The sequence below is a fragment of the Dasypus novemcinctus genome, chromosome 8 (genome assembly GCF_030445035.2).
Source record: "Dasypus novemcinctus isolate mDasNov1 chromosome 8, mDasNov1.1.hap2, whole genome shotgun sequence".
NCBI classification, from domain to species: domain Eukaryota; kingdom Metazoa; phylum Chordata; class Mammalia; order Cingulata; family Dasypodidae; genus Dasypus; species Dasypus novemcinctus.
The window spans coordinates 55,924,796-55,939,166 of NC_080680.1; the positions used below are offsets into that span (position 1 = coordinate 55,924,796).

At 37.7% G+C, this 14,371-nt stretch overlaps 1 pseudogene; it reads left to right on the plus strand.

Moving 5' to 3' along the window:
• The first annotated feature begins 11,909 nt into the window (after nt 1–11,909).
• Nucleotides 11,910–12,661, plus strand: LOC101429067 (lysosomal-associated transmembrane protein 4B-like; annotated as a pseudogene).
• Nucleotides 12,662–14,371: the final 1,710 nt, after the last annotated feature.

Here is a 14,371-nt window from a genome sequence, read left to right on the forward strand (position 1 = left end):
TGCCAGTACCATGCTGTTTTTATCACTGTACTTAAAGTGTGGAAACGAGAGTCCTCCAACATTGCTTTTCCTTTTTAAGATGTTTCTGGCTATTCAGGATCCCTTACTGTGAAAGGTTATTTATTTATTTATTTTTGTCATTTTATCTTCTAGATAAGATTTCATTTGAAGAAGGATCCCATCTCTATAACAAGTTTGAAAATTACTGAGTTAGAGAAATAGTTTTTGAAACACCATTCATGTTACTATGTAAACTTGAAATTAAGAAACTTTATCTTAAGTTTACCACTTGGAATTCATTTAATATTTTTGTAATTGTATTTGCAAGAATGGAAAATTAGTTTTAGATGTGATGAAATGTATTTTGGCAGTCGTAGTGCATGGCTTTCCATTTGTAAGTAATTTTAAAAGGTTATATTCTTCCCTGAGTACACATTTTCAAGTACCTATTATTACTATACTATTTTATGCATTAGTATCTTGGGAAGAATGTGCCCCTTAATGTAGAACTGGGGATTACAATGCTGTCATTTTTAAGATTTTTTTTAACAACTCCTAAAAGTACTCTGCAATTGCAGCATATTAAATTACTTTTAGTGATGTACAAAATAATCTTATAACCATTGCTTCAGCTTTCATCACAGTAAATACAGTAAAGCTGATAAAATACATAGAGGGTTAAACAAATGCAACATATTTTTTTTTTAGGTATAAAATACCTAAAGTAAAATATGATTTGTTACTATTTGTTTTTAAATAGTTGTACACCTATTTTCTTTGCAGTCAGATCAACATGCAGTAATGAAAGATGTAAAGCAGTTGTACAATATACTAGCTAGCTTTGAGTTTAAAGCAACAAGGCAACTTTTGGGTAACAAATGTATTTCAAAATTAGAATGCTGGTTTTAAAAGTTGGTCTAGTAAAATCTTTCAAATTTATAATGTTACCTCATATAGTAGGGCTAAGGTATGAACACTTATCTTTCAAATAGAAGAGAATTCAAAGGGATAAACATTGAAAATTAATGCAAAATATGGCAGTGGGGTAGAAACTGGTAATTGTTTACCCGATAACCATTTGCCTCTTCTTTCTCCCAAACAAAATCCCTGCATATTCAAGTATAACAATGTATTGAGTTTTTTAAAAAGCCCATTTTTCCCAGTGTTCCTTGCCAATAGAGGTGGCCAGTGAAATACAAGTGGAAGTCATTGAATGAGACTCCTGGAAAAATTTATTTAGCTGTCAAATGATTTTCTATGTCCTTCTACTTTTTGCATTCCTTCTTTGATTCTGGAATGAAAATGTGAATGATGGGATTGTTGTGGTCATCTTGCAACCATGAAATGACCATGAGGATGGAAGCCAGGAAGTTGGAAGCAGTCTAAGATAATGGTGACATGAGGGAGATTCCGTAAGGTCCTTAAATTTTCTAGCTTTAGATTTGTTTTACAGAGAGAAAATGAATCTCTCTCATATTTAAGCTACTATTATTTTGGCTCCATTACAGCAGTCAAATGCCACTCCTGATAAAAATATGCTCTGGAAACACACACACACACTAAACAAACAAACGCATTTGTTCAAGAAAGCCCTAAAAGCAATAACACTATTTCTTATCAATATAGCTAGTAGAAAAGATAAGATGCTTTTGTGAACCATCCATGGTGGCTTCAAAAGAAAAGAGAAGATATTTCATCCCCCCAAAATATCATGATTCTTTAAAAAAACAAAACCAAAAACTAAGCAGAGAATTAAAATGAGCTTTCCGAAATTAAAAACAATAGTAGAAATTTTAAAACTGGAGTAGAAATTTTGGATTATTAAGCTGAAATTTGTCAGGATATAGAGTTTAAGACCAAATATGGAACATAAGAGAAGAAATAAAAAAATAAAAGAAAATTAGAAGATCAGTCCAGGAATCCAAAATCTGAGTAATCATAGTTGCAAAGATAGGACAAAGGAAACAAAGGGAAGAAATCACTAAATAAATCAAGAAAATTTCCAAGAACTATAGGTCATGGATTTTCAAGACTGTAAAGTCCCCTAACAGTAAGGTGACTCAAAATAGATTCACATAAAGGCATGTAATTGTGAAATTTCAGACATTTTGGAGAAAAGATAAGTACTACAAATTATTTAAAATAGAAAAATGTTTCATGTTTTAAAAAATCGAGGTTTGCAATCTCATTGGATTTATCAAAAGCAACACTGGAAGTTGGAAGACAAAAGAGATTTGTCCTCAAGTTCCAAAGGAATAGGATTTCCAATCTATAATATGAAGAAAATTTATAGGTATGTAAGAGTTCAGAATATTATCTTTCATGCACAGAAAACATGTTGTCTTAACTCAATACCATAGGTGTGAACCCATTGTAAGTAGGACCTTTTGAAGATGTAATTTTAGTTAAGGTGTGGCCAACCAAACCTGGATAAAGTCCTGGGGAGGAGCTAGAAGAACCCAGAAGAGAAAAGAGAGGACATTACCATGTGACAGGAAAGCCAAGGTACCCAAGGATTGCCAGTCAGTCAGAATATTGCCAATCTTTGGAGGAAGCAAGCCTCCAAAATTGCAAGACAATAAATTTCCTTTGTTTAAGCCAAGATCAGTTTGCGGTATTTATCATAGCAGCTGAGAAATTAAGACACACTCTTTCACAGTTGCTACTTGAGATTATGCTCCATCAAAAAAGAAAAGGTGGTAGGGGGATTCAATCAATACAGAGAAGACATAGAACCCAGAAGCAAGAGGTTGGTTAGAAAAGAAAGGAAAATGTAGATTCCAAGGTGATAGTTGTCTAACAGGGCAAATCTTCCAAATGAAAAAAAGAAATTCATTGAAAACAATATATTTGAACAAACTGATAGACACCTCTGAGAAAGAATTTGGTGTGAATTAAAAAATGAAATTAAGCAAATTAACAAATATATAAAAATGCAACTATTTACTCCAGGGAAAACAAAAACCAGTAAAAGCAATCATATGTATTACATGGCTTATCTGTGAATGGCAGTTATATAGCTATAGAAATATAACCTTGAATGTTGAATTATATTGGAAAGTGCATGAATGTATGCCTGGAAGTGGGGAATTGAGGTGGTGGTGTTGGGGTTGGGGACAGATGCAAGGAACAGGGATTGGTGAATAAACTAAATCCTCCTCTTCCATAGTAGAAAGTCAATAGACAAGTCCTAGAACAGAAATATTAAGAAGGACCTACTAATATTATTTGAAATAGAAGATATACCAACAGAAACGCCTAGAAGAATAAAAGTGGTTGACTCTGGTTAGTGGGAATTTTACAGAGGGAAACAAATTAAAAAAAAATTCTCATTGAACTATTTGACTTACTAAAATAAATTAAAATATAAAATAAATAAAACTATAAAATATATGTAAATAGTGGGGGAAATTCTGAAAATGATCATATTAATAAATGATAGATTTTGCTTTTAGGAAGGAGAGTTGTATAAAGCCATAATTATAATGTTACTAGTTGTGGTAGGTTAAACTATGAATCCCAGAAAGAAGGATAGTCTTGATTTTAATCCATTCCTGTGGGTATGAACCCACCATAAATAACACCTTTTGAAGATGTTACTTTTAATTTGGAGCCCAACTGAATGAAGTTTGGTCTTAATCATATTACTGGAAGCTTTATGAGAAAAACCCACAGTAGGAACCAGAGCTGAAGGTCAGAAGGAACCTGAGAGAGAAATGAAAGGACATTTTCATGTGCAGTGTCATGTGATGGGGAAAGCAAGGATCACCGGCCAGCCAGAATTCTATTGACCTTGAAAGGAAGCAAGCCTTCTAGTCTCTGAAACTGTGAGCCACTAAATTTCAATCATTAAGCCAAACCATTGTATGGTATTTGTTTTAGCAGCCAGGAGACTAAAACATTAGTATATAGACAAACCCATGGAACAGAAGAAAGAGGTCACATATAGACCTGCACAGATATAAATTTAGCACATAATAACCTTGATATTGAAACCAGTGGGGGAAAAGATGGATTATTAATGTCTTCACTTTGGTCTCTACTACCTGCCCTCTGCCCCTGATCCACCTTTCTCTACAGGAATATTGTTTTGCCTGACTCACTCCTAGCATTTTCACCTCCACATTCCTTGACGGTTTCTGGTTTGTTTATTCCTGTGGCCTTGGCGCACTTCACTATATCATACAAAGTTTCAGTCCCAACCATGACTTAATTGAACCCTTCTTTATTCAAGTCCTTCTAGGAAGGAAAAAAAAAAAACCTCTTAAAGAGGGTGGAAATTGAGGAGGTTTAATATGTATTAGAGCCCCAACTCAGGAAACTCAGGAGACAGCAGAGATAGAGATTGGGGGGATTAAAAACATTTATTTTATAAAGACCTGATAGGAAATATAGATTAAGTAATTTTTATGAGCTAACCTTGGACTTGACCCTCCATTTTTTTTAATTTTTAAATTTTTTTCATAGAAGGCACTGGGGATTGAACCCAGGACCTTGTACAAATGAAGCAGGCACTCAACCACTGAGTGATATATGCTCTGTGAGTCACCATTTTTTATAAAGTTTCTACAGAAACATTAATTCTAAGTACCAAACAAATAATTTACAATTTAACTTTTGTGCTATAAGTCATTTGTAAACTGAGAACAGAGTATACTTCATTATTGGGTTCAGAAAAAAAGCGACAGAATTTTTCCATTGATCAAAACTATTCATTGGAAATTGATACATATATACACATATACATAACATTGTTTTTTGGTAGAAAATAAGGTTCAATACTTTGTGTCAAGAAACCAATATGAGTCATTACAATGCCATGATCTAAGTCATGGCCTGGGATGAATTTGAGAAAATGTTGAGTCAGGAGATACTAGTATATGCATGCCTTTGACTAATTAAAATACTTTATTTGCATAACTCAAATGCATTGGGGTCTTTAAGTTAACATTATAGCTATGATTCCCAAACACGATTGCATTATCAAAATTATCTGGGAAGTTTAAAAAAATACGATATTGTGACCATCTATTATTTCTGCTCAGACTCATTCTTTTCTTCTAATGGTAATTTTCCTTTGAGGATTCACCCCTTTTCCACTCACAGGCCATGTGATTTTGGTCTGTTGTGGTGTAACAGAGTTGACCAATCAGAGAACTCCATCCTTCTCATCACATCAAGTGGCTTAGGGACACCAAGCAGGGCCAATTATGGAACTTTTAATGGAACTGTTGGGAGAAAGGATTGGGAAAAGATAATACATAAGCTTCCTGCAGCCATTTTGTTACCGTTAGAGGAAATCCTACCTAAGAATGGACTACTATGGAGATTTAAGGTAAAAAAAACAAAAAGAGCAAAACCTAATTTCTAAGGACATCATTAAACCCCCAAATCCAGTTGTATCTCATCCAGCCTTCCTTAGATTTTTCAGTTATTTCAATTAATAAATTCCCTTTTTTGCATATGTCAGTTTGAATTGATTTTTCTGTGTTTTGTTTCATTTTTATACTGTAGAGTCTTGTGCAATATATATTCTCAAATACCACATCAGAAATTTTGGAGAAAAGTATTTTGAAAAGCTTCCTGGGTGATTTTGATGCACAACCTAGTTTGGGAACCACTATCTTGAAGAACAATGGCCTTAACAAAGAACTCTGTTCTTAGATAAGGACTCTAATGAACTCATCTTTCAAATTCAGATAGAGATGATGGTTCGAGTTCCAGTACAGCACTTTACTTTTCTTCTTATCTTTGGTTGAGGAGCAAGATTTTATCTTCTGTATGCAACTATGAAATAGTGATGATGAGGGCAGCTGGAACCACATTACTAGCTTAGGAATAAAAAACAAAGGACCTGAAGAAATCAGGAATTTAGACATCTAATTAACCCGCAAATTTCCTAATGTGCTCTGAACTTTCTGCCTCCCTTCTGCTCTTTCACAAAGGCTCCTCACCCTGGAAAAATGTCTTAGTATCTTATTCTCTGTGAGTTAACCAAGCAAGGGTAGCACCTTGACGTTGTAAAGAAACCATTTCTTCTGCCATGGGATATTTTGCCAGTTGAATTGGATCTGTAAGTGGTTTTATTAAGTGACCAACAGGACACCGTTTAATTCTATTTCCTTTGATGGACAAACATCTCTGCATCTCAATTTATTCTGTAGAGAGCAGAATTTTCATAATCTCTTCCAGATTAGCGTTGCTGACATGAAAGTGGATCTGAAATGTTTTGAAGAATAAAACCACCACAATTTTACAGTCAGGGAAGAAAGTTCCAGTTATCAATTGCTGTCTAACAAACTACCCCCAAAACTTACAGTCTTCAACAACTACTGTTTTTAACATCTTATGATTTTGCTGGTTTGGGTGATTATTCTGTGTGAAATGGCATTCATAGCGGTGACTTGGTGGTATTCAGTTGATCAATAAGCTGGCCAGGAGGGTCCAAGATAGTTTCATTTATAAGTCTGTCATCTTGGTGGGGTTGACTGGAAGGCAGAGCTCACCTAGCACTGTTCACCAGAGTCTACACATGACCTTGTCAGAATGGTGGTCTCAGTGTAGTTGGACTTATTCATGACTAGCCAGGAATCCCAGAGGGAATGTTGTAAGAGACTCTGGTTGAAGGTGCAAGGAATCTGAAATCCCAGCACATCACTTCTGTTTTCTTCTATTTGTCAAGCAAGTTTCTAATGTTCCCCAGATTCCAGGGGAGGGGAATTAGATTCTTCATCTCTCAAGGACAGGATTGCAAGGATTCTGTGGTCACCATTCATCTAGTATAGAAAGTATCATGACACTCATGTTTCTGAGCATTGAGAAATCCCTTATTTCCTGTGGTCGGTCTAGATTTTTTCTCCCTACAAAAAAAGTAAAAGAATAATATGCCTCTCAGATCTTAGGAGAGGGAAGAACCAAAAGGACTGTAAGCAAGAGATACTTAACAGAGACAATATCAACTATTAGAAAAAAAGACTTCACTGGTAATAAGAATCTAGTGTAGGCATTTAGCAGAACATATCAGAGAAACAAAATCCTCTGTAGCAATAAAATTGATAAAAACTTTATCTCTAAAATGAACAGATGTAGTGAATAAGAATAGTACTGTGCAGAAAATAGTAAGGGTCTTTATATTTGAAAAACTTTCAGGCTCAGGTTGCAAAGGGTAAAAGCAATGGGGAACCCACAAAAGCAGAACCTAGACAATGCAAAAAGAATAGAAATTCTAAAAGTGAAAGAATAAAGTCAATCCTTTTAACCATAGATTACTAGTGATTTGAGCAGTTTCTTAGCATGGAGCATGAGATGGTTTGAAGCTGAATGGACTCCAGAACAGTATGTTCTTAAGGTTGATCCATTTGTTTGGTTGTGGACCCTTGAAAAGTAGGGTCTTAATTTAAGACATTACCCATCTCATTCAGGGGGATCTTAATCTTCTTACTAGAGTCCTTTACAAGAGACTGAAAGTCAGACAAAGAAAGAGAAGGCCATTGAAGCAGGAAGCTGAGAGCAACGAAACCTGGAAGCTAAGGGAGAGATCAGCAGATGCTGCCACGTACCTTGCCAAGTGACTGAGGAGTCCAGCATCACCGGCAGCTGGTCTTCAGGAAGAAAGCATTGCCTGATGATGCCTTGCTTTAGACATTTTTCTCAGCCTCAAATCTTGGAAGTTAATACATTCTCATCGTTAAAAGCCAACCCATTTCATGGTATTTACATTTCAGCCGCCTAGCAGACTAGAACAAAAGGTTGAGCTATTACTCTAAAATGCTATTATCTAATTTATTGCATACAAGTTAGGCCTGTACTAACCATCTAATAGCTGAACATATAGGTCTCTTCTCTAGGCATTATTTCTGACTCAGTCAAATTTGCTGATTGAATAACTAAATGTATGACACAGGTACAAATAAAAGATTAAAAATAACGAATAATGAACAGTAATAAAGGTTTCCCTTATGGTCATGTAAGTTTCTCATAAACTTTATAATCTGTGGTAGGTTGAAAACACTTTTGATTAGAGTAGAAATAGCTAACACTTCTGGGCTTTTCGTTTGTTTGTTCTTTTGCATTTTCAACTTAGAGTTTTAAAAATCAGGAGTTTATGTCAACGGACTTTGACCTGGAGTTCTCTCTAATAATTGACAGGCCATGTGTAGAAATATATGGGGAAAGTGTAGGCTTCTTTTTTTCTTATGAAAAAAATAGTTGCTGTTTGTTGACACTAATCCTCTGGGGGTAAAACATGAGGCATGAAAATTGATTCTCCCAGATTGTCAGGGGTCCCATGAAGGAACTGTATTTCAAGAAAAAGAAGGGGAAATGCAGATGAATAAGAACCACAGCTTGTAACAATAGTCAATTGCAAAGAAGAGAGCAAATTATCAAATGTGATAAAAAGACTTCAGGATAAGCAGAGTTTTTAAAAAGAGACTTCACTGGAAGAAGATGATAACTTTATATAACTTAATATTGGGAATTAATGTTCATATTTTAGTTTTCTGAAACTTTAAATTTTCTCTGCTCCGCTTTGCTAGTAATCTTTGCTGTATGGTCAGTCTGGGGAATGACACAAATTGGACTCAAGCCAGGTATAACTACAATAAATGCCTTTTATTTGTGTGGGATTGTAATTATGCAAATTAAAATTTAGCTATAGTAACTCTTGCCTCTGTGTTGAATGGATTGTAAGCATAGCTCTTACAGGAAGTTGCAGTTATGTTTTCAGTGATGCATATTGCCCTGAATACCAGGAAAGGGTTTGAAGTAAAGACTACAGAAATTAAGAGTTAAATCAGGGTAGCCAATGTGGCTCAGTGGCTGAGTGCCGACTTCCCACATATGAGGTCTGGGTTCAATTCTCTAGTCCCTGTGCCTTAAAAAAAAAAAAAAAAAAGAGTTGGCTTGGTTACCAGGATAGTTTCTGAGTCTTTGCTTTATTGAGCCAGCAGTGTAACTTCATGTAAAGTCTGAAATATCTTTGGTCCAGAAAGGTTTCCTCAATATTTCTTTCTTGACTTACACATGTATGTTTCTGATTAAAAAATTAATATTTGCATCTTGAAGGACATTTGGAAATTTCATAGCAGAAAATCAAACACCTCTGATTTTAGCTACTGTTTACATGCACTTGCTTTTCCTTCCAATGCCTTTTGATGTATCTACATGTATATATGAAATACTGAGGAAGTTAGTATGCTACAGTGGTTTTGAGTATGTTTATGTTTGGAGCCTAAGTGCTTAGATTAAATTCTGGTTTCATCAGTTCCTAGATATATAGTTTTATATGATGCTTCAGTTTCCTCATTTGTAACCTGGAAAAAATAATCTACTATCTAGGGTTCTTATGGAGTTTTAATGACATAATACCCATTAAAAGACTTGAAAAGAGTTCCCTTCCCCCATACAGACCTTATTGAAGAAGTCATGGCTGGACTCACTAAATGGAGAACTTGCTGTGTCAACACCCTAGTAGAATTTGTTGGAAAATCTGCTTTCTGGAATGTGTCAGAAATCTTCCCTTTATTGTGCCAGAGAAACTTGTTCATAGGGAAGTGTCTCACAGGAGGCTGTGCTACAATATTGCCTGATGGGGGTCAGGAACCAAGGGAAATTACTGTCTCCCTGCATAGTAGGAGCCAGGTGCAGAAACAGGGGGCAAACCCCTTCCTCCTGCAATGTCTCTCCAGCACCCTCTACTGGCAAAGCTTAACACTGTGCCAGATGGTAAAGGAAAAAATATTTAAAGGGCCTATTTCCATTTTCATCCAGCAGGCAAAAAGGGTGAATTTGGAGCTGAGAGGAAATGCATTGATAATTGGTAGATTTTGTAAAACCTGTAGAAGAGTGTCTGGCCTATATAAGTGCGTAAGAACTCTTAGTTCAGCCACATATGTGTATACATGTGCAAAAATGGTATTACATCTGCTGTATACATATTTTGTATCCCAATAATTGTTTTAAAATTTCTTGGAAATCTAATTTAGGTCTATCTCATTATTCATGTGAAATACTATAATTTATTTAGCCATTACACTGTTGCACGTATTATGGATTGTTTCTAATGTTCAGTCTAACAAGTAAAGCTGAGTGAGACTATTCATGTCATTAGTGTGTTTTAGATAATTTCCAAAAGATTAATTCCCCAATATCAAATTCAAAGAATGAATATTCTTAATACCTGTTTACACATTGCCAAATTTATTTGCAGAAAGATAGTTCCAATTTAAATTTATACTCCCTCTTGAAATTTGTATGTGCCAAAATATAATGAAAAATTATATATATCTTTCTTTTAAGATTTATTTATTTATTTCTGCTCCCCCTCATTGTTTGCACTTGTTTCTGCTCTTCTTAAGAGGTACTGGGAACCAGGGAAACGGACTTGGCCCAGTGGTTAGGGCGTCCGTCTACCACATGGGAGGTCCGCGGTTCAAGCCCCGGGCCTCCTTGACCCGTGTGGAGCTGGCCCGTGTGCAGTGCTGATGCGCGCAAGGAGTGCCGTGCTACACAGGGGTGTCCCCCGCGCGTAGGGGAGCCCCACGCGCAAGGAGTGCACCCATAAGGAGAGCTGCCCAGCGCGAAGGAGGGAGCAGCCTGCCGAGGAATGGCACCGCCCACACTTCCCGTGCTGCTGACGACAACAGAAGCGGACAAAGAAACAAGACGCAGCAAACAGACACAGAGAACAGACAACTGGGGGAGGGGAAGGGAATTAAATAAATAAATAAAGAGGTACTGGGAACCAAAGCCAAGGCCTCCCATGTGGGAGGGAGGTACCTAATCACTTGAGCCACCTTGCCCTCTGTTTGTTGTATCTCATTATTTTTCCTCGCTGTCTCTTGGTTGAATCACCTCATTGTGCCTGCTTGCTGTCTTGCTCATCTTCTTTAAGAGGCACTGGGAATGGAACCCGGTACCTCCCATGTGTTAAGCAGGAGTCCAGCTGCTTGAGCCACATCTACTTCCCTATATATATATATCTTTACTCTTTGACTATTTTATAAGAAAAAAATAGTGTCTTGTGTTTGTCTTTTTTTTTTTTTCTCCCCTTCCCCCCCACCCTTCTGTTTTGCTGGCTGTGTCCACTCACTGTGTGATCCTCTGTGTCGCTATCTTTTTGTCTTCTCTTCTCGTTTTCTTCTCTAGGCTTCACTGGGATTCAATCCCAGGGACCTGATGTGGAAGAGGTTCCCTGTCCCTTATGCCTCCTCAGTTCCGGGTTCCTGTTGCATCTCACCTTGACTCTCCCTGTGTCTCTCTTTTGTTGCTTCATCATCTTGCTGCATCGCTCGCCATGTGGGCCTGGCTTGCTGTGCAGTCACGTCTTCACCAGGAGGCCCCAGGGTTCCAACCTCCCACTTGGCAGATGGAAGCCCAGTCGCTTGAGCCACATTCATTTCCCTTATATTTACCTTAAAATAAGGTTTGACATTTGTTATTTTATGCCTTTGTCTTATATTTACATTGGATTATTAGAATTTTCTTACTAATTTTGAAGAATTTTTCATACATGAAGGACAACAATTTTAGTCTATTAGACTTGTTAAAAATGGGTTTCTTTTTCCAAGTTTACACTTAAGATTTAACCTCTGCTTCGGAGCGCAGGGTCCCGCCCCGGCAGCCGCTCCAAGCTCTGCGGGCAAAGCAGCGCGAGCGGGCCGGCGGGCGCGCGGGCCGGGGGGCGCGCGGGCCGGCGGGCGCGCGGGCCGGCGGGCGCGCGGGCCGGGGGGCGCGCGGGCCGGGGGGCGCGCGGGCCGGGGGGCGCGCGGGCCGGGGGGCGCGGCGGCGGCAGCCGCGGAGGAGCGGGCGGCAGCGCGGAGCGCGCGGGAGAGGCCGGAGCTGCGCGGCGGACCCTTCTCAGAACTTGAGCGCGCGCTCGCGCAGCTGCGCCCGCCGCCCGAACCTTGAAGAAGGTCGCGCCCTGGACGCGGTTCTACTAGAAGAGCTGCTGCCTGTGCTGCCATGTGCGCACCGGCACCATCCTGCTCGGCGTCTGGTACCTGATGATCAATGCCGTGGTGCTGTTGATTTTACTGAGTGCCCCGGCTAATCCAGATCAGTATCACTTTTCAAGTTCTGAACTAGGAGGTGACTGAGTTCATGGATGATGCCAACATGTGCATCGCTGTTGCCATTTCCCTTCTCACGATCCTGATACGTGCAATGGCAACATGCCGCCTGCATCATCCCCTTCTTCTATTACCAGATCTTTGATTTTGCCCTGAACACCTTGGTTGCGGTCACTGTGCTCGTCTATCCAAACTTCATTCAGGGGTACTTAAGACACCTGCCTCCTAATTTTCCCTACAGAGATGATACCATGTCAGTGAATCCTACCTGTTTGGTCCTGATTATACTTCTGTTTATCAGCATCATCTTGACTTTTAAGGGTCACCTGATTAGCTGCGTTTGGAACTGCTACCCATACATCAATGGCAGAAACTCCTCTGACGTCCTGGTTTATGTTACCAGCAATGACACTACGGTGCTGTTACCCTCCTATGATGATGCCACCGTGAACAGCACCGCCAAGGAGCCGCCGCCACCTTATGTGTCTGCCTGAGCCTGAAGGGCGGCAGAGACAAGCTGCAGCTTGACTTCAGAATATCTGAGCAATAGTTTTTCAACTTCATTTCTGAGATGAGCTCTCTGAGAGTATTTGTTGCAGAAATGCTTCAGTTTTAAAATTTCGATGTTGAGGTGAAACCCTCTGTAGTTTTAAACACACGCTTTAGCTAGAACACTGTGATAGATTCACTGTAGGAGTGGGATGTAATGGGCTTCACTTGCCTTCCCTCAGCATTGGAACATCTAAAAAATATGGATGGACCTCAAGTCAGAGAAGTCTGTTTTTATATAGGCTGGGCCCTCAAGTTGGAGAATTAGTTATGCTTTCTCTCTCTTCCTTCTGTGCCTTTTGAGACTATAAAATAAAAATTAGACAATGCTTTTCTTAAACCATTCCACTGTATAGAACAAACCCTCATAAGAACAGGAATGTTCATTGTGTAACCATTGCTTTAAGTAGATAAATAGAAATCTTTATAGATAAAAAAAAAGATTTAACCTGTTTTTTAAATACGAAGATTTAAATTTCATAATTCCTTCATGCTGCTTCCATTTCTTTCATGTTTAAAAAATACTTCCATTTTCTTACAATTATAATATTTATGTATTTACATATAGTTTCTTCTTATTTGTTTATGATTTTATTCATTATACATATAATTATAACATATTTAATTCTGACGTTAGGTTTGCTGAGTGAAAACAGATGAGTATATATCTAACACTGTACTTTTCACCAAAATAGATAAATTATCTATATCTATAATATTTACTAATATATCTCTTTCTGACTGCTTTGCAATATTCTCTTATTCATATGTATTCAGCTTAATTTTTTTGTTAATTTTCATGTTAGAAGCATGCATTTATATAAGTATAGTTTCTAATAATATGGTTTTATTATTTATACTAGTGATCACGTATCAGGAAAGTAGTGTTGCTTGTTAGAAAACTCCCTTGTTAATCAATTAATTTTAAGAATTCTTCATAAGTTATTGGAAAAAAGAGTTCCATGAAATGGTAGTCCTGTATTTCCAAGAGTTTCGTTGGTTAAATGATTCTGCCCTGCCATTACCTAGGTGGTAATGAATAGAACTGGCCTGATTTAGAAGAATGCTGCAATTTTGTCATCTGCATTGCTTTCCTCCCTCTAACATAAACTCTTTCTTCACTGTAGAAGCCACTTTAGTTTCCAGAACTTTTAACAATATAAGCATCAGGCATCAGCAGTTTACAATTTACACAGCACTTTAGCCTGAAGGAGTTTCAATTTAAGTATTTAATTTGATTTTTAAAATTAAATATCTTCTAACATACATATTAGTTTTTCTGGGTATATAAGTAATTATTAATTACAGAAAAATCTGGAAAATATATAAACAAATAAAGAAAAATGTTTAAAATCATTCAAAACCTACCATGAGAGGTAACTGTATCCTAATATTTTGGTGCATTTCTCCATTTCTTTCCCCTTATAGACTTAGGAAAACAGACAATTTTTGCAATCAAATCACATAGAGTTGCATTTTATCCTGTTAATATGTATATCAGGGGTATTTTTATGCTATTAAATATTATTTATTTATTTTTAATTTTTATTTCTCTCCCCTCCCTGCCCAACCCCCCGTTGTCTGCTTTCTGTGTCCATTTGCTGTGTGTTTCTTCTTTGTCTGCTTCTGTTGTTGTCAGCGGCACAGGAATCTGTGTTTCTTTTTGTTGCATCATCTTGCTGCGTCAGCTCTCCGTGTGTGCTGCACCATTCCTGGGCAGGCTGCACTTTCTTTTGCACTGGGCGGCTCTC